This window comes from Lissotriton helveticus, chromosome 7 (genome assembly GCF_964261635.1).
Source record: "Lissotriton helveticus chromosome 7, aLisHel1.1, whole genome shotgun sequence".
Classification (NCBI taxonomy): Eukaryota; Metazoa; Chordata; class Amphibia; order Caudata; family Salamandridae; genus Lissotriton; species Lissotriton helveticus.
Genome location: NC_136068.1, coordinates 382,167,699 through 382,192,044, shown reverse-complemented (window position 1 = coordinate 382,192,044; position 24,346 = coordinate 382,167,699). Strand labels below are relative to the sequence as shown.

The 24,346-nt window shown below is 47.3% G+C and overlaps 1 protein-coding gene across 4 annotated transcripts in view; it reads right to left on the bottom strand.

Annotated features, from left to right (window-relative positions):
- Nucleotides 1-24,346, bottom strand: part of LOC144768495 (protein MTSS 1-like) — a 563,908-nt gene that overhangs the window by 114,910 nt on the left and 424,652 nt on the right. The window lies entirely within an intron of this gene.

The window sequence follows — 24,346 nt, the reverse complement described above, 5'->3', positions numbered from 1 at the left end:
CCCTCACTAAACTCATTTGGCTCTACCCCTCATCTCAAAATTCTGTAGCCCAAATAGTCCACACACTTGACAACAAACTTGCACATATCTGCTCTCAACGTCATACCTCGATCTGTCAAAGCATGTAAGACCATTGCCAATGACTTGCCATGGGAGGACATGTCTTGTCCAAAAATCAGGATGTCATCCTGAAAAATTGTACGTTGGGTATACACTTGCACAGTGCCTCCACAACTCTCTGAAAAACAGAGGAAGCTGAAGCCAACCCAAAAGGCATGTGTTAAAAACGAAATGCACCTTCTGGCATGATAAACGATGTTATATGCCGCGACTCATGTTTAAGCACAATCTGGTAATAAGCGCATTTCATATCTAAAGTTGTGAACACCTTGGCACCTTTAAGAGAAACCAACATTTCAGTTATATTGGGTTGAGGTTCCTTAGGTCTATGCACATCCTCATGGTCCCATTGGTCTTCCTTGCTAACACAATGGGGGGGGGAACAACCATTCAGAACTCTCAATGGCCTCAATGATACCTTGATCACACCTCTGGGTCTATCCAGCGCTATATAAAACTAAATAAATGAATAAATAAAATAAATTGTTTAGTTTCTTCCTTATGGTTAATGGCACAAGGTTCACTTTGTGCACCACCGGAACAGCCCCAGCCTTTTATATGATTTGATGAGATACACAGATATGTTTTCCCATTTTTCTTTAAACTTTTCCAGAAATGCTTTCACCCATGGGTATTCACTAACAGTTGAAACATACTCTCCTTTCAACAACACCTGCTCCTGGCTATTGAGATCGATGATTATCTCCAACTTTCTTTGCTGCAGCTACCACAATAGACACGATCCAACTTTAGCCCCATATACAGTGGACCCTCTGCTCCCTTTAAAATCCAACACTGCATCAAATTCGCCCAAGACATCTATGGATTTCCCTTTATACGCAATGGGTCACACACTGGACTTCCTTAAACTAATATCTTTGAATCTTTCCCTCTCTTTAGTACCAAGTAAAGGCAAAAGAAGATCCTGAATCAGTCATGATATTGACTGAAACATCAGCTACATTCACGAGACAAAACGGTCTCTTGACCTTTTCAGATTCAATTTTCATCACATCTTCGTCCAGACCACTATTCACATCTCCCCGCATCATGTACACAAAACACAACATTCTCATCGCCAGATTCAGAAATGTCATCCTTGCGGATGTTTTCAGTCACAATCTGTTTGGCAACACCCTTCTCGTTACCAGATTTGCTTACCTTAGAAAAATGCCCCTTTTTCTTGCATTTCACACACTTTTTATCCACAGCAAGACACACCGGAGAATTCCCTAAATTATTCCTATTCTCACATCTCTAACATTTTGTGACTTTTTTAGTGTCCCATTTATTTTCCTTAAGATTCACGGAGTCTCCTCCCTGAATAGCATGTACATGTGATCCATGAGACATCTGTTCCATGTAAATCGTAGTAGCTTCAATACTACCAGCAATTTCAATAGCTTTATCCAAGGTTAGGGCATCCATGGGTAAGAATTTTTCTTGAATCTTTTTATTCTTAGTTTTTCCACTGATCATCTCTTCCTCAAACGTTCCATAACTACAGGTAGCAGCTAAGATTCTTAACCCCTTCGACGCTCATGACGAGCTCAGCTCGTCATGAGGTACGCCTGTCGTACGCTCATGACGAGCTGAGCTTGTCATGAACCGCGGGTTTTTTAAAAAACTCAGCGCACGGCGGGAAAATGCGCCGCACGCATGAGGTTAATGCGCCGACATAAGATTCAAAGAACTCACCAAACAACTGCTGTCCATCAGAAAATGTGTGCCTTCTATAATAATATTTTTCTTTTTCTTGAACGGGGCATCCAAAGTTTTGACGGCCATAGCATATACTCCAAAACATCCCCCTCTCCTAACACTCTAACACTAGGAAGGGGTTTTAACACTTTCCTGCCTCCAGTGCCCAAAGAATGTCTTAACCCTTTGGCTGCGGGGGTTATTCCCCCGCTGTGCTGGGGGGCGGGGGCACCCACAGCGCCCCGGTGCTGATGACAAGCTCAGCTCGTCATGAGCTACAGTGCTCATGTGCTCATGACGAGCTGAGCTCGTCACGGCCACGCCCGTTTCCTTGGAACGCTCAGCACAGCAGGGGAATTATCCCCGCGTGTGAGCGTTCTAACGGCCATGACGAACTCAGCTCGTCATCAGCACACTAGCACAGTGGCTAGTGACGAGCTGAGCTAGTCATCAGCATGGGAGGGGTTAAAATAACATAATTCTTCAATTGCGTAAAAAAGTCCCCTTCTATGGCCTCCGAATAGGCCTGAAAACCCTCCTTCCACTGTATCTATAAAATTTTGGAAGAACCTGGGGTTGCCAAAAAGGCCGAAGGAGGAATTATGCTCTGTTGCTGCTCGAAACACCACTGATGCAATAAATGCCTCACAAAACTATACCTGTACATTTTTTATACATATGCATATCCACTTTAAGGTGTGCAACCCACTGTGAACTGTGGATGCAAATGTTCTAACGTCTCACCAGCTCACAAGGTGTGCAAATCACAGTGACTCGCTACTAAGTAAGGGGCAGTACAGAAAATACCTTCATAATCACCTGATGAATTCACAAATATGCATGTCAACACACCAGGGTCCCAGGTGGCCGAAATCCCCACACAAGTACCAACACCACTGGGTCTCTGTGCCTAAGTCAGTGCCTCGTTCAGTCCTGCTTCTCCCAATTGTCACCATTAAAGGAAAGAGAAATAGCAGACAAAACGAGGTACGATTCATTAATTCAGGTCCAGGCACGTACAAGGAAAACGAATGACCGACAGCGGCAACTGTTGTCAGTTCTAACCATAAAATTCCAAAAAGAACATCGATGGATTCAAGTGTCAGAATCCAGTCCCAATAAGTCGCTGTTCAAGTTAAGGGGTGGAAGAACATCTTTTGTATATATTTTTGCGTAGGATTTTTGCACAACGCTTAACTTGTCACAGTGCATACAGCAGGTCAAATTACAAAGGTACAGAGACTGAACCCAAGAGGACTTACACACATCATGTGCAGACAGTGATAGAGACAGAGGGAAGCTAGCATTCCAGTGTCCTAAATGGGAGTGATGCTCCGAGCAGGATCTCTGACTGAGCAAAATGGTTGATGCTTAACTGCTTAATTTGCAATGGTGCTGTGAATAGCAATGTTTTTTTAATTTTGAGTGATAGCACTGAACGTTCATGGTATTGCATCCAATAAAGGCAGCCCTTCATTTCTGAGAAATGACTGGCATTCTGTTTTATGATGCAAATCTATGTGCTGGCTTATAGTAGTAGATGCACAGACACCCATTCTTTTAAGGGTGAAGAACACAGTTGTATCTACTGTGCGGCAGGTCTGCATGCACCTCTACATTCTAATTGGGGTTGTTGGCTATGTCATGAAGAAGACAGAATTCAAGTTTGGAATGAATAGGCTGGCCTATGTCAGCAGCTCACGGGCACAGCTGTGGTTAAAGATCATTTGATGTTGCTCTCCCTTATGCTGAATAAAGACTTTCTTTCTTCATTTGCTGCCATTCTTGCCATTTGTAACTACTCGACGTTAGAGGAAACACAATAGACAGAGCAAAAAGCTGGCGTTCAAATGATGTTTTCAGTACCAGCTTCAGGACTGAATAGGATGTTACAGACCATGTTTGATTACTGAAAGAATCTAAGGACATTTAATATTTAGAATCCACCGCTGGTAAAAGGAGACTCCGACCCCATACAAGTAACATGCCACTTTGCCCATTATTGAGCCTAAGGAAGATGGAGCTGTCCATGCACACTTTGTCTGTTTTCTGTGTAATTTATCACATAAATATATATCACATTTGAAAGCATTTCCACATTGGAAGCAGGGAATTGCACTACTGTAAAAACAATGCTGCAAGGTGAGTCCGACAGCGCACAGAGATGGAGACTGGACTCCATATACTTCACATTACCAGTCTATTACGCACAACTGTAGGTTACATCTCATATTTATTCCGTCATTAGTATTGTGTTCACTGTGACTTTAATTATAGATGCATCCTTTCAGCATGCGCTGTGTATGTTCATGTTGTATTCCACATTCCAATGTGGATCACGGTTTGCATTCTGCCCAGCGAGTCAGTTGCCTGCCGATGATCTACTAGGACAGATGTGTGCCACGCTGCATCCATCAAACTACTTATTTTAATCTACTTTGGAGAAGTTTAGTTCCAGCATATGGAGATCGACTTTTGTGTCCCGGTATACTCCATACATTCACTATGGGAAGCTGGGAATTGCACTACTGTAAAAACAATGCTGCAAGGTGAGTCCAACAGCACGCAGAGATGGAGACTGGGCTCCATATACTTCCCATGTACCGGTCTATTACGCACAACTGCAGGTTCCATTATAGTTCTAGAGACTGGCCCAAGGGAAAGCCTATTGTCAGGACCATCTGGAATGGGACAGGTTCCATGCTCAGCCCGAGTGTCAATGGCTGCAGCTGCCAGTCCATGGAACAGAGGATGGGCTGCGGCATGCTAGCGAAACCACACCCAGGCAAGAGCTTTGCAGAAACCGGAGTACAGCATGACAATGGTCATTGTGCATTTAACAAGTACCCCACACAGTGGCAGCTCCTCCACTATGGCGGAGGAGCGTCACCCCACTACTTTCAAGCAGTGCGAGAAGAGGAAACATAAAAACTTCGAGTTATTATCATGTTATGTTTCTTTTGTGGGCGGGAGGGTCGTTGGGGCTGTTCTACTCACGGAGCAGGGCAGGGTTGAAGTGGTTTGCCCACTCAAGTGCCCACAATGACTGTTTGGATGGCATTAAGTTGTCGAAAAGGCAGAAATTAGATACCACAATCCCATTTCTACGATGCACTCAGTTTAAATCCTCTTGCCTCTGTTTTTCCCTGTCCAAAAGGAGCTGAGGCAGAACATCATTTTATAACATAAAACAAACTAAAATCCTGATCACTGGAGCACCTGACTGATTCATATTTGTCCAATTTATGTGTTCCTCCTCTTCGCCGCATCCTCTGTAAGAGCTCTGCAATCACTTTGCATTTACAATCATCATGATTCATGTGGACTGAGGCTACATCGAAGACCACCTACTTTCAAAGGTCTGATCACTAAAAGCAAAGATTAATTTCGGAAGCCTTGCTCTCAGAATCCCACAGCTTAATTTCTGGAAGCCGTGCTCATTTCAATTGGGGAGCCTGATGGTCTTCTGACCCAGCTATAGTTGATCGAAAATTCTGCAACTACAATAGGAAACAAAGTCATTAACGATTCCCAGTTTGTGCTGAACTACAATGGCACCAGGGGAAATGCATATTGCTACTAGTCTAAAGTATAAATAAAAGACATTGTTGATTTAACTTTCTGTAAAGTATCATTGGTGTTATTGACCCTCGAGCAGATTTATCAAAACGTTGTCAATATTCAAAAGTTGTCAATCTATCATTATTTCGAGGTTCATTAGTAGCATATATTAGGAGTATAAAGGTAGGAAAGGAGCACATACAAAAAGAATGATTCAGGGAAATCCAACTTTTCCAGATACCCACTTAGTTCAAAATTAGAACATTAAAATCCCAGGCTTTCAAACTGCCCATCGTGCAAACATGCACCATCTCGTCTGCTGCTTGATCAGTCTGGTTTGCGTAATCCTGTGTGTGGGTTTTCTTCTCTCCTTTGCGGTGGCGGTACTCCCACTGTGTTCCCCGTTACTCAGAACTTCTCATTGTGAGTCTGCCGACGCGATGACATTTTCACGGAAACACTGGCAGCAGAAACGTTAAAAAAAAAGCCTTCCAATTAAAAAAAGAAAGCAGCTGGCCTACGCTTTTATAGGCCTACGGTCACGGTGGTATAAAAGGAAAAGTAAACAGGTACATTAAACTATTTTCTGCTTCACCTGTCACCCAAGCATCTCTCCGAGCCATATAGCCTTGCACTTAGCTACTGTAGAAGTGACCCATCACTGAACATGGAACCACAGTTCTCATCCCGGTTTTCACCTCGACCTCAAATTGGTTATGCTCGGTAGATCACGTTATCTCCCAGTGGTTCTGTCTCCTAAACTGGCCATATCTGGAGGACACAACAGTGTACACAAATCGTACAGGCACACCCGAAGGCAGTGTGCAGGGGATGCAACCACTGGTGATTAACCCGTTGTATGCTCGTGACGGAACCGTTCCGTCACGAGCCTCGGGTGGGCTGTGCTGGTGACGGAACGGTTCCGTCACGGCCCACTCTCCGTGCCTGCGCGGCGCAAATTCCGCGCCTGCGCTGAGCGTTCTGATGAGTGGGCGGGGCCGTGACGGAACCGTTCCGTCACAAGCACAGCTCACCCGAGGGCCGTGACGGAGCGGTTCCGTAATGACTACGGGAGCGCCGCGCGGCCCCGCCTCCCCCTTAGCGCTGCGGCGGAATAGCCGCCGCAGCTAAGGGGTTAAGGACCTGGGCAGAAGCACGTGGTAGTCTAAAAGCCCCCACAAAAGGGGGGGGAGGGAGGGGGAAGAGAGCAAGGAAGAGAGAGCGAGGAAGAGAGAGCGCGAGGAAGAGAGAGAGAGCGCGAGGAAGAGAGAGAGAGAGAGCGAGGAAGAGAGCGAGCGAGGGAGAGTGAGGGAGAGAGTGCGAGGGAGAGCGAGCACGCGAGGGAGAGAATGCGAGAGAGAGTGCGAGAGAGAGAGAGTGCGAGAGAGAGAGAGTGCGAGAGAGAGAGAGTGCGAGAGAGAGAGAGTGCGAGAGAGAGAAAGTGCGAGAGAGAGAGAGAGAGAGAGAGAGAGAGAGAGAGAGAGAGAGAGAGAGAGAGAGAGAGAGAGAGAGAGAGAGAGAGAGAGAGAGAGAGAGAGGATGCTATAGGATCAGATACCATTTCCCCTATATCAAAGACCATTGGGATTTTGGTCCACAGCAGATATGGTCTAATCTAGTGAAAAAACATGAATGACTTGGGTACCAGAGACGTGAGACTTTGGCGCTCAGAAAAGGGTGGAATTCTGGGCAAATTATTTAATACTATTCCTCAAACTGTACATCTTTGTAAAGCTAAAAAGCATGTACAACCAAGTATGAAAAAGTCTTGTACAATATACTCCAATGTTTCTACAGCAACATGCCCCTCTCCCTTCATATTGTGGTTTCACAATCCTGCCTCAACTTGATACCACACACTATGTTGTTGTGTGTGCAGGACTTTAAGTTTGAGGTGCTGCTGTAGGAATATACATCTCTGTACAGGGCACGTTCTAGGGCAGTGCGACCGGTGCCACTGCACCGGGCGCAGACTTCAGGGGGCGCAGAGTTTGCAAGTTAATTTTGGTTTTAAAAGCACCTGTGGCTGCGTTCCTTGCCTCCAGCAATTTTCAAGCAACAATAAAAATATCAAAATAACTCCAGTGATGAATGTTCTACTGCTGGAAAGAGATTGGAGTTTAGTTTAGTTGAGGTTTTGACTGATCATAAAATGGCACAGAGGGCTGCAAAGAAAATGTACCATGCAGATCACAAAGTGCATATCATGTAAATAGGGCAGTGTGTTACTGCTTTTCTAAGAAACATCCTTTTGTTACTTGCAGTTTATAAGTAAAAATTCTAATACAGAACAGTGAATTATTGGCTGTCATCAAAGAACTGCATGCAAACTGCAAAGTATAGATTAGAGCATAGATTAATGTTCCAAAAAGGGTTAGTTTGGGTACAAATCGATTCTTATAATTAAAGAGAACCCCCAACTATGGTGTTCCGTTTTCAATTCTGGGTTTGTGCATCTCCAGACCAAACACTCTATACTGCCTACTGATATGGATGACATGTCTCTCCTACACCTTGTAGTCCTCTGGCTTATGTAACATTTCCTGTACGCTGATTTACACACGTATGATTGATTGTCTCTGTGTAATGTGTGTGTGATGCAAAGTGTTCTGACACCCTACACTAGTATGAGTGGTGCTATATAACTAATTAAATGCATCTGAAAGAGAGTGGTTACGGAGACTTGAGGGGCACTGTTAAAAGTTGGTGGTGAGGGAATCCAAGGTGGAGGTGGTCACCACCTCCACCATGCATGGTGGAGAGGGTGCCAACGGACATTGTCGCACTGGGTGCCACCAGCGCTAAAGTTGTCTCTGTAACATGCTGTGCTGCAACCTGGAGCAAGGTAAGCACTACAGGAAATACACGACTGATGACTACGGAGATGAACAGTATGAAAAACAACCATGAGACAAAGATGTAAGGGAAACAAAACGCGGAAACCCAGACACGCAATATCATTGTCACGATTCTGACAGATAAACAGATCATGAAATGGCTTCTGGAACCGAAAGATTGGAAAACAAGATCAAGCTTGCGTCATACTGCAGGCACTCATGCAATAAATATACAATAAGGAGGGCCAATCACTAACACATCCTGAGGTAAGAGCATCACAAGATATTTCCATAAGAATGTACACACACAAACATGTATTTTTTACTACCGAAAAATAACGTGTCCTTCCCTTATACAGAGTTTTCATTTTTTGGTGGGGGGCGGTACACTGCCCTCATATTACATGCTATTTTTCTCTCTCTCACTTCCTCCCTCTCACAGAATCATGACACTTCACAGCTGTCTTTCGAATCCGGAGTCCTCTTCTCCCCCTCACCCTTTAAGTATCTGCAACCTATGAGCTTCTTCAAATGATGCTTCTTAATTGCTGTCGAGAAGAAAAAACCTTTCGAGCATTCAGCACTGAGAGAAGCTGCCACGAAGGAGGATTTAACAAACTTCCCAGTTTCAATCGAAGCACGGGTACTGTCTGCTGCCAGACCAAGAGGCCAATCTGAAATCGAGGTAGTTAATATGCCGGACACTTTCTTCTAACAGTGGGCTCTTTTCCATCAACGCCTACACAGGTTTCCTCCTAAGTGCTTGAACCATTCCAAGACACAAGCGCCATATCCTGACCCTTCCATCAGCTCCCCAGTTCTTTCCCCACGCTGTCCTTACTGTGTGCATAGAATACTTTGCACGAGTTATCACTGCAGCATCCCTGGGTGTTGTCTCACATGGTTAGCTGTTTGCTAACCATTGGTTAGCAGTTTTGCAGAAGGCAAATCATAGCACCACTACTGCCTTAAGCTGATGGTACACCTCGAAAGAGAATGTTAGGTCTGCCGTTAAAAGAGGATAAACAAAGTAAGTGAATAATAAAGTAAGAGGTGGAAAATAAGCCAAAGAAGCTCCCTGCCAAGGAACTCAGACATTGCGGGGAATCGTTACAGGCAGGGGTTACCGTTTGTTCCAATAGACCATCTAGAACGTTCTTTGGATTTGTAAAGCAGGACTTGCCCACTTGCAGGGTTATCCAGAATGCGAAGTTTTTTGGATTTGCAAAGCGCAGCTTATGACCCAAAAGGGATCCAGGCGCTAGAGCAGGTGTGTAGGTCGTCTGCTGGGTGTTAGTTTAAGAGTCAGGTCTTCAGCTTCTTGCGGATTTCTGGAAGCAAGGAGGAGGCTTTTATGTATAGAAGGAGGTTGTTCCAAATTTTGGGTGTGAGGTAGGGGAAGGCTAGGCCTCCTGTTCTCCTTTTGCAGATACGAGGGGTGTCTGCGAGAGTGAGTGAGAACGATGGACAAATGGGTAATGCCACTCACAGTTGGATTAGAGGTCTTTTTAAATGTTACTTGCCTGCAAACGTCAATAAGGCAAACAAAATGCACTTATCATAGACTCTATATGCAGGATCAACCAGAGAGTAACACAAGGAAGTGGAGAAAAAAAAGCAGGATTGAGTAAACAATCAGATTGTACCCAGTACCACAGTACAATTATTGCTTATTAGCTGTACATTTGAAACACAAATTGTAGGAATGATCACATGGCTCTTTGAGCTGCTACCATAGGGTCTGTGCTAAAAGCTATTTTGGGAGTTTTCGTTTGCGAGACCTATTGTCGTCGGTTTTTCTTGCAAAGGGAGACAGGAGAGGTGCACGCGTAAGGACAGGAGATGTGCACGCGTATGGGTCACGTGTACACGTGCACATCTCCTCTCCCGATGTAGGTTTCGCGCGCCTATGCACAGCGTGTGTAGGCATGCACCTCTCCTGTCACGCGTACACATCTCCTGTCCTGATGTACTTTTGTGCGCCTATGCACAGCGTCTTACAAGGGTGCGCGCTTCCCGCAGCCAGAGAAAGCTCACCTCTCACTCCTGGGCATCCTCGCTGCTGCGCGGGTTTCCTCTGGCCTGGCGCATCTCCACGACAGGCTGAGCGTGCACCTCTTGTCTGATGTGATCACTGTGAGAAGTTGGCCTGATGTGCAGTGTTCACTATTCTAGTGATCACTATATATCAGTCCAAACAACCCTTATTGATGATTGGTTGTAAGTCAACCTTATAGACCAGCTATCCTAGTAGCATGGATACGAGCAGTCTAAGGCTAAGACTCTAGAGGGCGTGTTAAGCCAGCTGTTTTACCATCACATTACCCCTTGAACACCCAGTGAAAGGACACCACACAAGTGTTATGAAAATAAACAGTGTATTTATTAGAATCACAACAACCCTGTACTCTTTATGAGGACAGGGTGCTAGGCACACAACAAAACTCTTACGAAAATACTTTTAAGTTAGCACGTTACGCCAATGCCCGAGGGGCACGAAAAACCATATACACTAAAAGTGGAATGCGAATTACTAGCAGGTAAGTAACAGTTCTAATAGGCTTTGGAATCGCTAGGACTGGACTAGGGAATCGTTAGATTACTACTAGGAGGCCCAGGGGACTCGGGTGCAGAGTGTGCACTCTCACGCGGGATGCGGGACAAAGTCTATGGAGGCTAGTAAAGGCAAAGTTAGTGTTCACGGGCGAACCCGACCTGGTAGGAAGAAAACGACAGTGGATCCTGACCCTAGGATAGTGAGGCTATGCTGGGACACCGAAGTGCCGAAGTTACCTAGCCCAGGGGCTGCAGCTGCATAGGTCTGAAAAGACGTCGGGGATCTCGTTGCCGGACCAGGAGCCTGGAAGGAAGAAGTTGCTGGCAGGCGACCAGTGAAGGAAAGTTCGATGGATCCAAGCCTGGATCAAGGAAGAAGAAAACCTGAAAGCAGAGGGGACCAAGTTCTTGAATCACTAGCCAGTGATTAAGTGGGCACCAGGATGGCACCGGGCGAAGTCACCGCAGTCAGGTGAGTGGGCGCTGCTGGGCTCTGCAGTCTCTCGGACCAGGAGGCGTTGTCGGCGACCAGGATGGAGGTGCGAGCTGTCCCACGAAGGATGAAGTCGTTGGCGTCGAAGTTACCCAGGATTGGGCAACAAGCCTTGGCTAATTCAAGCCCACGCGGTGGACTCAAAATGGCGTCTTGAGTGGACCAGGAGGGTCCAGGGTGCTCCTCTTCTGGGAGGGAGCAAGGGCCAGTCTGGAGCAACCAGACCAGCAGCAGAAATGTCGTCGGGCGTCGTCAGGAAGGCCACAAGCCAACGGGCTAGTAGCCAAACAACGCGGTGAGCAGCAGAAGGCAGAAGGGCCCCACGCCGATCGTGGAGATGCTGGGGGGCTGCTCTTCGGTGCTGGAGCTGCTCAGGGTGGGGGCTTCTCGGACCCCAAAGCACTCACCAGGAAATTACTCGGTGGGCTTGCTGTGCAGAAGTCGTGCAGTCTTGGCGATGGCCGGTCCCTCGAGGTCTCGTCGCACCCACGGTTCTCAGCTGTGCTGTAGAGGTGGGTAGAGGTCAGAGGTGCCAGGGAAGCCGGGTCTCGTCGAGCTGGGCAGTCGGATTCCGGAGGAAGGACGTGCAGCAGACCGCAGTGTTCTTAGATGGTGCCTGCGGATGCAGGGTGACTACTCCTTAGCCACAAGGGAGAATCTTGAGGAAGAAATCGTGAAGTCCTTTCGTGGAAAGTGGTATCTTGATTCCAAAGATGATCTGATTTGGAAGGGGGCCAGTCTCTACCTTTATCCTGTAAAAAGGGGCTGGCACGCGACTAAGTCCTGCCCTATGGGTGGGACTAGGAGGGGGGTGGTTACACCCACTTCCTTGGCGGGCTTTTCCCCAGCACAGGGTCTGGAGTGACCCTGGAACTGGTTCCAGCCAGCCTATGCACAGTGAGCACCGGGGTGCCACGTGCAGTCACCTTCCTCTAAAGCCCTGCCTACCTACAATACACAAAACCCTGTCTGGGACGGTGCTGGCACCGCCCCTGGCAGGAAACCCTTTGTCCTTATCTCCTGCTCTGGGAGGACTCCCAGCAGCAGGAGGGCAGACTTGTGTCTCGGTGGCAGCATCCATTTTGTGGATGCTAAGGCTCTGTCTGACTTTTAACCGGGTTATAGGTTACAGGCATGTCGTGTCCCTCTAGAAGGGTGGAATGCTAACCCCGTCGCCAGAATTGGCGAGGGGTTAGTATTCCAATTCGTATGACACCTTACTCGACATGTTTTGATAAAGCGATACCAGAGTTGGCACATAACCGCGAGGATTATAATGCACTTAAGAGTATATGGTATGCGATATCATGGAAACGGCTAAGGGATGGATCCCGAAAGCCGCAGACAGGCTCAGCTCATGCCAGAGCACCATCTCACACGATTCCAAGCACTCTGCCTTCAGGATGGTTAAGGCCTGCTACAGGAGTGACTGATAGGAGATCTGTGTGTCCATTTTTAGGGTTAGATATAGGTATACTATATCTAAAGCAAAGGGTGAGTACACCACCTTGCCCCAGCTGTCGTGCAGCCAGTTGTGTCAGTTTTAGTTAGTCAATCCAGGGGTGGCACAATACATGCTTCAGCCCCTGGGAGACTTCTGGGTGCACCTCAGCCCTGGGTACAGGGACTTGGAGAGGGCCCAGTGCCAATTCAGTACCTGGGTACAATTTGGATAGAGAGAACAGCTAGGCTGGGGGTCTGATTAGCAGGCCCACAGCCAGGGAAAGTCGTAAACCAGTGCAGCAAAAAGCAAAAATCTGGGTGATCATAGGATTGCAGACCCTACTCTCCTACATGACCCCCCCCCAAACTTTGGGACAATAAGCTAACCTTGACCAGGTGAGTCTTCTTGCTCTAAGTGGAAATACCTGGAGAGCCCATCAGCATTGCTGTGATCAGTCCCAGGTCTATGCTCCACTGTAAAATCCATCCCCTGTAGGGAAATGGACCACCTAAGCAGTTTGGGGTTTTCACCCTTCATCTGATTTAGCCACAAGAGGGGCTTATGGTCTGTCTGAATGGTGAAGTGAGTGCCAAACAAGTAGGCCCTCAGCTTCTTCAGGGCCCAGACCACAGCAAAGGCCTCCCTCTCAATAGCTGACCAATTTTTCTCTCTGGGTGTCAACCTCCTACTAATGAAAGCAATAGGCTGATCATTACCATCAAAATTCAGTTGAGACAGAACAGCTCCCACACCCAACTCAGAAGCATCTGTTTGGACAATGAATGGCTTGGAGTAATCTGGACTCTTGAGGATAGGTGCTGTGCACATGGCCTGCTTTAGGTCATTGAATGCTTTCTGACAGCTTGCTGTCCACTGAACTTTCTTTGGCATCTTTTTGCTTGTCAGGTCATTAAGAGGGGTCACTATGGACCCATAATTTCTGACAAACTTCCTATAGTACCCAGTCAGGCCCAAGAAAGCTCGAACCTGAGTCTGGGTGATTGGAGGAGTCCAGTCCTTGATGGCCTGTATCTTACTCTCCAGTGGCTGAACCTGGCCTCCACCTACAAGGTGGCCCAGGTATACAACCTGTGACTGCCCTATCTGGCACTTTGTGGCCTTGATAGTGAGGCCTGCCTTTTGCAGGGCCTCTAACACTTTCCTCAGGTGGACCAGGTGATCCTCCCAGGTGGAGCTAAAGACAGCAATATCGTCAAGATAAGCTGCACAGAAGTCATCCAGCCCAGTGAGGACTTGATTCACCAACCTTTGGAAGGTGGCAGGTGCATTTTTCAGTCCAAAGGGCATTACCACAAATTGATAATGCCCTCCAGGGGTAGAAAATGCTGTCTTAGGTTTGGCTTCCTCAGCTAACCTGATTTGCCAATACCCAGCTGTCAAATCAAACGTGCTTAAGAAGTTGGCAGAAGCCAATCTATCTATAAGCTCATCTGCTCTTGGTATTGGGTGGGCATCAGTCTTAGTGACTGCATTGAGGCCTCTGTAGTCTACGCAAAACCTCATCTCTCTCTTACCACCCTGGGTGTGAGGCTTTGGCACTAGAACTACTGGGCTAGCCCAAGGGCTATCTGAGGGCTCAATGACTCCCAGTTCCAACATTTTCTGCACTTCAGTTTTGATGCAGTCTCTAACATGATCAGGCTGCCTGTAGATTTTACTCTTGACAGGCAGACTGTCTCCAGTGTCAACATCATGGGTACACCAATCAGTTTGGCTGGGTGTCAGAGAGAACATATGTCGAAAGGATTGCAGAACTTGCCTGCAATCCTGTTGCTGATGTTCAGTGAGGCTGCCACAAAAGACAACACCATCAACTGACCCATCATCAGGATTCTGAGTGAGCAGGTCTGGGAGAGGGTCACTCTCTTCCTCCTGTCCCTCATCTGTGGCCATGAGCAAGCTCATGTCCTTCCTGTCAACATATGCCTTGAGCCTGTTAACATGGAGCACTCTGAGAGGGCTCCTGGGAGTTCCAAGGTCCACCAAGTAGGTAACCTCTCCCTTTTGCTCAATGATGGTGTGGGGCCCAGACCATTTGTCTTTCAGAGCTGCTGGGGCCACTGGCTCCAGCACCCACACCTTCTGTCCTGGCTGGTACACAGTCAGTACAGCCTTTTGGTCATGCCAAGCTTTTTGAAGTTCCTGGCTGGCCTCAAGGTTTTTGGATGCCTTTTCCATATACTCAGCCATCCTGGAGCGGAGACCAAGTACATAGTCCACTATGTTGGTTGCAGGCTTTTTGAGAGGTCTCTCCCATCCTTCCTTCACCAAACACAGGGGTCCTCTTACAGGATGCCCATACAGAAGCTCAAAAGGGCTGTAGCCAACCCCCTTCTGTGGGACCTCTCTGTAAGCAAACAAGAGGCAGGGGATCAGGACATCCCATCTTCTCCTAAGAGGTTCAGGTAGTCCATGAATCATCCCTTTCAGGGTCCTGTTGAATCTCTCAACAAGCCCATTGCATTGTGGATGATAGGGTGTGGTGAACTTGTAGTTCACACCACACTCTTTCCACATGGCAGTCAGATATCCTGACATGAAGTTTGTACCTCTGTCAGAAACGACCTCCTTAGGGAAACCCACTCTGGAGAACACTCCAACTAGGGCTCTTGCCACTACAGGGGCTGTAGTGGTCCTAAGGGGAATAGCCTCAGGATACCTGGTGGCATGGTCCACCACCACCAGTATAAACTTGTGTCCTGATGCTGTCTGGGGTTCCATTGGACCAACAATGTCAATCCCCACTCTTTCAAAGGGAACCCCCACCACAGGTAGTGGTATGAGGGGGGCCTTTGTTGTGCCACCTGACTTACCACTGGCTTGGCAAGTGACACATGAGCGACAAAACTCCTTGGTATTCTCATTCATATGGGGCCAGTGAAAGTGTGAGACAAGCCTGTCCCAAGTCTTTGTCTGACCTAAATGACCTGCAAGGGGAATCTCATGGGCCAAGGTGAGAAGGAAACCTCTCAGAGACAAGGGGATGACCAGCCTCCTGGTTGCACCAGGCTTGGGGTCTCTTGACTCAGAGTACAGGAGTCCATCTTCCCAGTATACCCTGTGGGCACCTGTGGCATTCCCTGCAGCCTCAGCAGCAGCCTGCTGTCTGAGGGGTTCAAGGGAAGGGCAGCTCAACTGTTCCTTCCCCAGGTCTGCTCTGGAGGGTCCCCCTGAGCCCAGAAACTCAACTTGATCAAGTTCAAGCTCTTTAGGCTCAGTTTCCCTCAGCTCTTCTAGATCAGCCTCCTCAGAGACTTGATCCTCAACCTGGGGCAAGGGGGAAGGCAAAGCCTTACCCTTACTGCTCTTCTTCTTGGGAGGTGTCTGGTCCATCATTTCAGGATCCAGCACCTGTTCAGTGGGGCATTTTCTGGCCTGTGACCTAGTCACAGCAAGCACATGTGCTGGCAAGCCTAACATCTCCATGTGAGTCCTCTGCTCCACTTCTGACCATTGTGATGACTCCAAATCATTGCCCAACAAACAATCAACTGGGAGGTCTGAACTGACTACAACTTTCTTTTGTCCCTTCACTCCACCCCAGGAGAAGGCTACAATTGCCACACTATGACTAGTAGTGACATTGCTGGCATTGGTCACCAGGAAATCAGTACCTGGCATGATCTGTCCAGGGTCCACAAAGTTAGGTGTCACCATGGTGACACTGGCACAAGTGTCCCTATAGGCCTGAGCCATTTTGCCATTAATCAAAGGTGTCTGCCTGTATTTGCCCAAAGTATTGGGACTTATTTCAGGGGACATATCCATATCCCCTGTACAGACAAGGACAGCCTGAGTGAGTGTGCCAACTAAGTTGTCAGACCCCTCAGTACCCAAGGTTAACCCAACTAATGCCTTGGGAGTGACACTACCACTACTGACTGTACTAGGGGGTGCAGTTGCTTTAGGAGCTGTAGTGGCAGGAGTTTGTCCTCCTCCTCTTTTGGTGCACTCACTAAACCAGTGAGATTTACTTTTGCAGTACTGGCACCACCTTTTTGACTGGCCTTCTTGAGTCTTCTTCTTCTGGGAAGCCTGACCCCCACCCTCTTTGGTTTGTTGGGGACCTGGTGAAGACTTCTGGTCATTTTGCTCATTCTTAACATTACCCTTCTGGTCTGCTTTCTTCTGACCACCCTGGTTCTGGTTCTGGTTCTGCTTGATCCTTGTCCTGACCCATTTGTCTGCCTTCTTTCCCAATTCTTGGGGAGAGGTCAGATCTGAATCAACAAGGTGCTGGTGCAGCAACTGGTTCTGACAATTGTTCAAAATTTGTTCTCTCATCATTAGATTATACAATCCTGTGTAATCTGTAACCTTGCTACCCAGCAACCAGCCCTCCAAAGCCTTAGTGGCACAATCCACAAAATCAGACCAGTCCTGAGACTGAGTTTTCTGGGTGTCTCTGAACAGCAACCTGTACTGCTCAGTGGTTAAACCAAACCCATCAACCAGTGTATTCTTCAGGACCTGGTAATTGTTAGCATCCTCCACTCTTGTAGTGAGGAGCTTATCTCTACCTTTACCATCAAAGGAGAGCCACAGTATAGCTGCCCACTGACTCTGGGGAATGTTCTGCACAGTGCAGGCCCTCTCCAGAGCAGCCATCCATTTCTGGATATCATCCCCTTGCTTAAAGGGGGGCACTATTTTAGTCAGGTGTTTAGTATCTAAACCCTTCTCTCTATCTCTTGGGAGATTGCTGCCACCAGTGGGAGCTAGCCCACTCATCTGCTGCTCTCTTGCCAGGGCAAGCTTCTCTTTGGCCAGGGCAATTTCTTCCCTTTCAATCCTCAGTTCAGCTTGTCTCATCCTAGCTTCATGCTCCTTTCTCTGAGGGGAAGTAAATCTCCTCTGTGGAGGATTCCTTCTCCCCTGAGAAGAGGCATTAGAGTGCAGAGATCTATTGGAGTCCCTAGAAAGAGATCTATCTCTCCTAACTCCAAGGTTAGGCCCACTTCGGGTTAGTACTGGGGGGCCCCCAGATCCTAGCCCAAGTAAGTCTAAGTTGGTCCTAGTTAGCCTTCTGACTACCTCAAGACCTTTGTCTACCTCATCCCCAGAGAGTACCTCCTGATCCTCCTCCTCAACTGCTGAATCAGTGTTGGGGAGGTCTGGATCCCCAGAGGTTCCCTCTAAGGCTGGCATGCTCTCATGTAACTGAGAGAGCTTTCTGGCATCATATGTCTCTAAGAGACCTATCAGAAAGGGAATGGTGGGGTTAGACCCCTGCTTCAGTTTCCTGGAGACACAGAGTTGCCTCATCTCCTGAAAATTGAGAGCTGCATATCTTGAAGTGACCTGTGGAGGGTCAACACTGACCAGGGGAGTCTCAGTAGAGTCCCCCTGAGTCGACATGCTTTTCTAGTGAGGTGTAAGTGGTGCACTTACCTACACTATATGTTTGCCTACTGATCCCTTGCTAGAGTTGTAGTTTAGGGTGTGCTAGGCCCTAGGAGCTACAACAGCTGGTTCAGTAGAACTCAGAGTATTCTAAGCTAAGTTATATGTACCTTTAGTACTTATGTGATCTTTCACAAGATATTCTTAGGGCATGTGTGGTAAAACAACAGCAAGCTCAAATCCCAACCGCTGCTCACCAATGTGAGAAGTTGGCCTGATGTGCAGTGTTCACTATTCTAGTGATCACTATATATCAGTCCAAACAACCCTTATTGATGATTGGTTGTAAGTCAACCTTATAGACCAGCTATCCTAGTAGCATGGATACGAGCAGTCTAAGGCTAAGACTCTAGAGGGCGTGTTAAGCCAGCTGTTTTACCATCACATTACCCCTTGAACACCCAGTGAAAGGACACCACACAAGTGTTATGAAAATAAACAGTGTATTTATTAGAATCACAACAACCCTGTACTCTTTATGAGGACAGGGTGCTAGGCACACAACAAAACTCTTACGAAAATACTTTTAAGTTAGCACGTTACGCCAATGCCCGAGGGGCACGAAAAACCATATACACTAAAAGTGGAATGCGAATTACTAGCAGGTAAGTAACAGTTCTAATAGGCTTTGGAATCGCTAGGACTGGACTAGGGAATCGTTAGATTACTACTAGGAGGCCCAGGGGACTCGGGTGCAGAGTGTGCACTCTCACGCGGGATGCGGGACAAAGTCTATGGAGGCTAGTAAAGGCAAAGTTAGTGTTCACGGGCGAACCCGACCTGGTAGGAAGAAAACGACAGTGGATCCTGACCCTAGGATAGTGAGGCTATGCTGGGACACCGAAGTGCCGAAGTTACCTAGCCCAGGGGCTGCAGCTGCATAGGTCTGAAAAGACGTCGGGGATCTCGTTGCCGGACCAGGAGCCTGGAAGGAAGAAGTTGCTGGCAGGCGACCAGTGAAGGAAAGTTCGATGGATCCAAGCCTGGATCAAGGAAGAAGAAAACCTGAAAGCAGAGGGGACCAAGTTCTTGAATCACTAGCCAGTGATTAAGTGGGCACCAGGATGGCACCGGGCGAAGTCACCGCAGTCAGGTGAGTGGGCGCTGCTGGGCTCTGCAGTCTCTCGGACCAGGAGGCGTTGTCGGCGACCAGGATGGAGGTGCGAGCTGTCCCACGAAGGATGAAGTCGTTGGCGTCGAAGTTACCCAGGATTGGGCAACAAGCCTTGGCTAATTCAAGCCCACGCGGTGGACTCAAAATGGCGTCTTGAGTGGACCAGGAGGGTCCAGGGTGCTCCTCTTCTGGGAGGGAGCAAGGGCCAGTCTGGAGCAACCAGACCAGCAGCAGAAATGTCGTCGGGCGTCGTCAGGAAGGCCACAAGCCAACGGGCTAGTAGCCAAACAACGCGGTGAGCAGCAGAAGGCAGAAGGGCCCCACGCCGATCGTGGAGATGCTGGGGGGCTGCTCTTCGGTGCTGGAGCTGCTCAGGGTGGGGGCTTCTCGGACCCCAAAGCACTCACCAGGAAATTACTCGGTGGGCTTGCTGTGCAGAAGTCGTGCAGTCTTGGCGATGGCCGGTCCCTCGAGGTCTCGTCGCACCCACGGTTCTCAGCTGTGCTGTAGAGGTGGGTAGAGGTCAGAGGTGCCAGGGAAGCCGGGTCTCGTCGAGCTGGGCAGTCGGATTCCGGAGGAAGGACGTGCAGCAGACCGCAGTGTTCTTAGATGGTGCCTGCGGATGCAGGGTGACTACTCCTTAGCCACAAGGGAGAATCTTGAGGAAGAAATCGTGAAGTCCTTTCGTGGAAAGTGGTATCTTGATTCCAAAGATGATCTGATTTGGAAGGGGGCCAGTCTCTACCTTTATCCTGTAAAAAGGGGCTGGCACGCGACTAAGTCCTGCCCTATGGGTGGGACTAGGAGGGGGGTGGTTACACCCACTTCCTTGGCGGGCTTTTCCCCAGCACAGGGTCTGGAGTGACCCTGGAACTGGTTCCAGCCAGCCTATGCACAGTGAGCACCGGGGTGCCACGTGCAGTCACCTTCCTCTAAAGCCCTGCCTACCTACAATACACAAAACCCTGTCTAGGACGGTGCTGGCACCGCCCCTGGCAGGAAACCCTTTGTCCTTATCTCCTGCTCTGGGAGGACTCCCAGCAGCAGGAGGGCAGACTTGTGTCTCGGTGGCAGCATCCATTTTGTGGATGCTAAGGCTCTGTCTGACTTTTAACCGGGTTATAGGTTACAGGCATGTCGTGTCCCTCTAGAAGGGTGGAATGCTAACCCCGTCGCCAGAATTGGCGAGGGGTTAGTATTCCAATTCGTATGACACCTTACTCGACATGTTTTGATAAAGCGATACCAGAGTTGGCACATAACCGCGAGGATTATAATGCACTTAAGAGTATATGGTATGCGATATCATGGAAACGGCTAAGGGATGGATCCCGAAAGCCGCAGACAGGCTCAGCTCATGCCAGAGCACCATCTCACACGATTCCAAGCACTCTGCCTTCAGGATGGTTAAGGCCTGCTACAGGAGTGACTGATAGGAGATCTGTGTGTCCATTTTTAGGGTTAGATATAGGTATACTATATCTAAAGCAAAGGGTGAGTACACCACCTTGCCCCAGCTGTCGTGCAGCCAGTTGTGTCAGTTTTAGTTAGTCAATCCAGGGGTGGCACAATACATGCTTCAGCCCCTGGGAGACTTCTGGGTGCACCTCAGCCCTGGGTACAGGGACTTGGAGAGGGCCCAGTGCCAATTCAGTACCTGGGTACAATTTGGATAGAGAGAACAGCTAGGCTGGGGGTCTGATTAGCAGGCCCACAGCCAGGGAAAGTCGTAAACCAGTGCAGCAAAAAGCAAAAATCTGGGTGATCATAGGATTGCAGACCCTACTCTCCTACAATCACTTTCACAACACTAATAGTAGTGCACAGTGATTTTCACTAAGCATAATCAGCTCTAATTACACAAAATCTTGGAGGCCCGTTATCTACCCCAGTGGCGTATGATGGTAGGACTCCTGAAGCGTGGAGGCACCTCTGTGCTCGGGGGCTGCAAGGGCCTGCATTGCACCCAATCCCACTTAAGTCACTCATACCTGCCACAAGCTGCCACACACCTTGACTGCCAGTATTGCCGAGCCACCGGTGCAAAGCTCATACTGCTATAATTCACATGAGCTGATAGTGAAGGCCAAACAGGACCAGGAGAAAACTCTGCATCAGCACACCTCCTTCACCACCTCACGTGGGCCCTTCCATGCAGCGCAGTTTCAATGTTCCTGCAGTTTTTGACAGCGAAGGGTTGACAAAACTTAAGGAACAAAAAGCAAGATTCGTCAGTTACTGTTCGCACCTTAAGCCTCTATTTGATATAGAACTTCTTAGTCTCCTTTCAACCACATTCGCAGTGACGTGGTCTCTCTTTTCCTAGATGTGTGAAACAAACGCGAGCTTGGCTGTTGAATAGTGTGCTCCCTACAAGGACTCCACATTCTAAACTTCAGTCAGCTCCAATCTGACAACGTGAATTGGGGAGTGCAATAATCGTTTTTTCCCAGTTCGTTTTTTCTCTTTATCTTCCAATTGATGTACATTTGTATATATTCTTGTATCAGCAATACAAGTCTTAAATGCAAACTAAAGGAGCAGATGTAAAAATTGTTGGTGAGCAAGTGAGAAATATATGGCTTTGGTTCAGGACTCTTCTGAGCACCTGCTACTGAAAATACAAAGTAGATTCCATAAACAGATATTCTATTTGGATGACCTATTTCCAGTCTCTATAACCTGTGATTAACGATAGTTCTAGGACCAAGCCTTTAATTTCAGATTAGTTATTTCCTACACTGAAGGTATGAACCAATGATGATGATGAACTGATATTTATAAAGCGCACAGATGCTCCAAGGAGCGTCCTGGCGCTAGTCCTCACAGATAGGAACTTAAGTCCGAGCAAAAAGCCAAGGTTTTGGGTCAAGCCTGGGCAGCGCATGCGCTGCTATACGAGGTATTCTGTATTGAGGTATGGCATAGAAGCTGTGCCTTTGTCCCACTCATCTTTTCAATTGGCTCCTGTTACTGTCCTTGCAAAATTGTTGCTTTTCATTTCTGAATAGGCTTAATAGTCCCTCCTTGGTACTGGCTTGTCTGCAATTGTAACCTTTCCATAACGACTGGACGTTTTACTTGTGTTGTTCCACAGTCTGCTTTATAAGTTGGTGAGCCTTATTTTCTTTAATGATCTTCCCCTATTTCACCTATGACACTGCAGCACGCTGCGCACTTTTACTAATGTATATATTTAAATTACAGCGCGGTTCACTTTGACTATAATGGGCGTGCTTATTTAATTATTTAATTTAGGTGCGGTGCGCTTTCACATTAGTTGCTGAGCTTATTTATTTATTTCATTAATAGCGCAGGTCGCTTTCACTTTAGCGGCCATGCTACAGAACCTTTCTAAATGAATTAATTTTTTTGACTTTGGGGGAAAGCACCCCATACGCGCTTTCACTTTAATATTGGCCGCGCCCCTTTTTTTAGACACTGCTCACTGTATCCTGAATACACGAGCAGCATCTACAGAAAGGGGCTGCTGCCACCATAAAAATGCTCTCACATTTGCCAAAGTTTGAGCAACTGGCATTAAAAATCACAATGCCAATATATATGTGTTGCTTTTAAATACAAATAAAAGGCATTGTCGATTACAATCCCAATAGCTTAAATGCTCGCAAATGTGAGATCTATTGCATTGAAAATGCTTGTTTAAAAACTGTTCAAACGTTGGAGAGCGATACAAGTTGCATGAGAGAAAAACAGAATTGATATGTGCCACTGTACTGATTTTAAATAGCGAGGCGGTGCCAGGTTATTTGGCTGAAGTATCATGTTTGGGCTTAGAGGGATACAGCAGGTGATTGTCATGCCTCAGATACAGGGAAAACTTGAAAAATAGTGTAAGGAATTTGTGGAATAACCTATACTGTGGGACAGCTTGCCTGTTGGAGCAGAGGAAGAGCCGGATTATAAATGGTTGATCAGAAACTGTGGCAAAGTTTAAGGCTTGGTGTAATAGCAAACTGTTTAGCCATATTTTTACATGCGCTACTACCTGTGAACGGACTTTTTTTCGTTATTGTAAAATAAAGAACATGTTGAGCACAGAAAACCTATCATCTGTCTCATATGTAGAATTTGAGAAGAATCAATCCTGCCCACCCTGTTTCATTTTCCATGTTCAGGATCTATCCACTTTGTTTTGAAGCTGTTCAAGAATTGTGTTTTTTCATGGGCTTGTGTAGGCCGCTAATTCAAGTTAATTATTTAGCTACACTAATTGTTACATTTTGTCACAGACTTCAATATAACAATCTAATAGTGTAATACATCCCTTAAACGTGTTACTTTCTGTCTTACATCTGCAATCCTGAGTCCTTCCAATATCAGCTGGCTTGTTTCTTCTCAAAAAGGACAATCTGCGCTGACATTCCACCATTACTCGTTAATACGAATGAAATTTCTCAAACCTAATACACTATCTGTTATATTAATTATAGTAACGAGTCTTAATGAGGACCAACCTGACCCATCAGAAAATCACCCAGGGCCTAAGGGAAGCATCTCAACAAGCCGATCCTCTTGTACAACTTTTCTTGAGGAAAATCACTGACTCCACTCTCCTTGCATTCCCTCCACTACAATGTATAACGCTAGCACAAACAAGTGGCTGATTGGACGTGAGTGTGTCAAGTGCCATTTACTACGTCAGCAAAAGATTTTGCAGTGGCTGAGGTACACCCGTACACTGCCAGTTTCTCAAACCCTCATGCAACACCCATTACTGAGTTTCCCCACACATCAGCCTTTTCCTGTCTGTAACATATACATTTCTCAGACTCTTTTTTCGATTCTACCTAACATTTCCTGGCCGTTTTGAAATTCAGTATTCACCTATCTGTACACAAGAAGCCTCAGTCCCCATTCAGTGCTATTTACCTATTTCCACACATATTTACCTATTTCCACACACACATCACACACTCGGTTCTAGCAGACAAACGTCCAAGAGACTGCATTCTAGTCAGGGCCTCATCTCCAATACACAGCTGTTTTTCAAATACCAGTCAGCCATTTATGTATTCCTCTGTAGGCGGTTTTCCCTTGTAAATCACTGATCCTTAAAGTAAGGCGTACTGGCC